Source organism: Galeopterus variegatus, unplaced genomic scaffold (assembly GCF_000696425.1).
Source record: "Galeopterus variegatus unplaced genomic scaffold, G_variegatus-3.0.2 Scaffold1274, whole genome shotgun sequence".
NCBI classification, from domain to species: Eukaryota; Metazoa; Chordata; class Mammalia; order Dermoptera; family Cynocephalidae; genus Galeopterus; species Galeopterus variegatus.
The window spans coordinates 8,896-12,636 of NW_007727385.1; positions in this window are offsets into that span (position 1 = coordinate 8,896).

Genomic DNA, 3,741 nt, shown 5'->3' on the forward strand with positions numbered 1-3,741 from the left:
GTGCACTGTAGCAGTGCGCCACCGGGCCGGCCCTTCCCAAAATATTTTTGATCCATGGTTGGTTAAACCCACAGATACAGAACCACTGGACACAGAGTGCCAACTGTATGTTCACAAGGTTGTGCAACCGTCACTACTGTCTCACTATCTAATTCCAGAAACCAAGTCCTTTTTTAACAGTGAATTTTTTTCTTTGGACTAGGTCCTACATTTCAAAAGGTATGAAATTCAAAAGGAATAAAAGATATATAATCATTAAAGTGCAGATGAGGTACCCCTTCGTGTTACTGTTGTATTACTTTGTTTGCTGTTGCCACCATCACAAATAACCACAAATGCAATGACTTTTATTTTTTTTATTTTTAAAAAGATGACCGGTAAGGGGATCTTAACCCTTGACTTGGTATTGTCAGCACCACGCTCAGCCAGTGAGCGAACCGGCCATCCCTATATGGGATCCGAACCCGGGGCCTTGGTGTTATCAGCACCGCACTCTCCCGCTTGGTGTTATCAGCACCACACTCTCCCGAGTGAGCCACGGGCCGGCCCAATGCAATGGCTTTTAACAACATACATTTATTCTCTTACAGTTCTAGTGGCCAGAAGCCCAAAATTAGTCTCACAGGGCTAAAATCAAGGTGTGGGTAGGGCTTTGAGGATCTGGAGGATCTGGGGGGAATCTACGATCTGGCCTTTCCTAGCTTCTAGAAGCTGCCAAGTTCCTTGGCTTGTGGCCCCTTCCTCTGTCCTCACAGTGTTGCTGTAACCTCTGCTCACATGGCATTCTCCTCTGTGTGTGGAAAACCTTTCTCTGCCTCCCTCTTATGAGGATCCTTATGATGACATTTAGAGTCCTGCTAGATAATCTAGGAAAATCTCCACATCTCAAGGTCCTTAATTTAATCACATCTGCAAAGTCCCTTTTGTCATGTGAAGTAGCATATCTACGGGTCTCAGGGATTAGCATGTGGACATCTTTGGGGGGCTATTATTCATCCTAACACCCCCTTGAGTACCTCAGAGCGTATGCCCTAAGAACATTCTCTTATATAAACCCAGTACAACGACATCATTAGGCAATTATCATCAGCACAGTACTATTATCTAATCCACAGACTTTATGCCAATTGTCCCAAAATATGCTTTATAGCAAAACAAAATAAGACAAAAATAAATAAAATACCCTCTCTTCCCCAGTCCAGGATCACACATCGTATTTGGTCATCACATCTCTTTACTCTCCTTCAGTCTGGAATTGTTCCTGGGTCTGTCTTTATTGTTCGTGACCTTGACACTTTTGAAGATTCCAGACCAGTTATTTTGTCTTAATTTGAGTGTGTTTCCTCATGGTTAGAATCCAGTTGCACATTTTTGGCAGGAGTATCGCCAGAAGGGATGCCAGTCCCTTCTTGCTCCCCACCACGCACCTTTTTCTAAGTCAACTTTGTGTTAAAGTATAGCATACACACAAAAAGTGCATACAGATCCTAAGCATTCAGCTCCAGGGATTTTTGCAAGGGAACACCTCATATAACCAGCACCAGAAGCCCCCCTTATGCCCCTTCCTTCACCATCACCCCCTCAACATTACTGTTATTCCGACTTCTAAAAGCATATTGCAAGGGAACACCTCATATAACCAGCACCAGAAGCCCCCCTTATGCCCCTTCCTTCACCAGCACCCCCTCAACATTACTGTTATTCCGACTTCTAAAAGCATGGAGTTGTTTCGCCTGTTCTTGGATTCGGTACAAATCGAATCACTTCCTCATCTGGCTTCTTTCATTCAACCTGTGTTTGTGAAATTCATCCATGTTCAGCGAGGGGGCTTTGAGGGGGCTGGTTCCAAACGTACATTCACTTTTAAACATTCAGGGAGCTGGACATATATGATTTGTGCGCTTTTCTGTATGTGTGCTATACCTACATATTTACATTCAAAATATATGTTAAAAAGAAGGAGGAGAGGGGAAGGACAGAAACTAAAAGCACAGACTCCAGAGACAGTCTGCCCTTGTTTGAATCTCAGCTCGGCCAGCTTGTGAGCTGGGTTGTCTTGGGCAAACTGATGACGTACCTCAATTTCCCCATCCTTAACATGAGCATCATAGCAGGATCTGCCTTGTTGAGTTGTTCTGAAGGTTAGGTGAGGTCATTTATAAGTGTTTGGAACAGGGTGTGGCATGGGGAAGTGAAAATAAATCGATGTCCATTTCCATCCATAAATCATGAAAACTGTTCTAGAACGAACAGTCGTTGAGGTGGCTGGGTGTTTGCATTGATTCATAGTATCACCATGAAAGCAACCAATACAGACGCACAGCCTGACGTGTCATGCTGGTTCAAATACCGAATCTTGATAAAGTTCTAAACAAGACCTGGAGCAGTCTTCCCTTGGATTCCATGCTGGCTGCCCTCCTGGAAAATTTACTGTATATTAAAGCCAAGCATAAAACCCTTCTGTGTTTACACATAAAACCGTTGGGGATTAGTTCCAGATTATTACAAACCGTGAGCAAGTGTCCAATGGGATGTTTAGAAGTCACGTGGGATGCAGGGAATTCTTTGTAGTACAATAGGGTGTCTGCATCCGGGCCTCTACCTGCCCAGTCTCTGTGACGTCCAGGACACTCCACACCCCTACAAGACCCTGAGACGGGGGCAGCACTACCCACTTACAACTCGCTTTCTGGAATTCTGCATAGACAAGCAGATACAGTTATTTTCATCATTCATGGATTCTGAATTTGTGAATTCACCTACTCACTAAATTTATTTGTAACCCCAAACTCAATACTCCTGGTTATTTCGTGGTCATTTGCAGTCATATGTAGACAGGGGAAAATCTTGATCACCCAATGCACACTCAGCTGAGTTTGAACAAGGCAACCTTTGCCTTCTGGTTTCAGCTCAAACTGTAAATCAGTGTCCTTTTCACAGTATATTTAGCGCCATGTTTTTTACATTTTTGTGCTTTTTTGTTGGTGATTTGACTTTCTGAAATGTTCCCCAAACATAGCTGAGATACCATCTAGTGTTTGTAAATGCAAGAAGGCTGTGACGTGCCTTACAGAGAAAATATGTTAGATAAGCTGCCTTCAGGTGTGAGTTACAGGGCTGTCGCGTGAGTTCAATGTGAACAAGTCAACAGTATATAGTAGAAAAGGTGTCTTTAAACAGAAACGCACACAAAACAAGGTGATGTATCAGTGGCTGATGAAAATATTGTGACCAGAGCCAAATCCTTTATCTCTTCCCTAGGAACGAGTCATATTCACTAACTCAGTGTTCGAGGTGACTCTGTGGAACATAACTAGCATCGAGTCATGAGAACTGACTGTATTTTATGTTTTCTCCCTTTTCTAAGTAGATAGCAGTATGCCAAACACCGTCTGCGTTTGTTATTCTTCACTTTGTATTTGAGAAATCTTTCCATATCACTTCGACCTTCCTCATTCACTTGCCTGAGTCCTTTTTACTACTAAATGCATCGCTTTGTAAGACAGACACGAGCAAACATTAAATGGTGACAAAGCAAACCTCGGAGATAAAATAAGCCCAAGTTCATTGATCCATTCACATATTTTAAGGCCTGCCCGGTGTCACAGATGGATTTTAAGCTGAGAGGTGGTGGTATAATTTGCCTTAAGGTTTTTAAGTTAAATTTTTTTTTTTTCTTTTTGTCTTTTTTTTACTGACCGGTAATGGGATCGCAACCCTCGGTGTCACGCCCGTACCGGG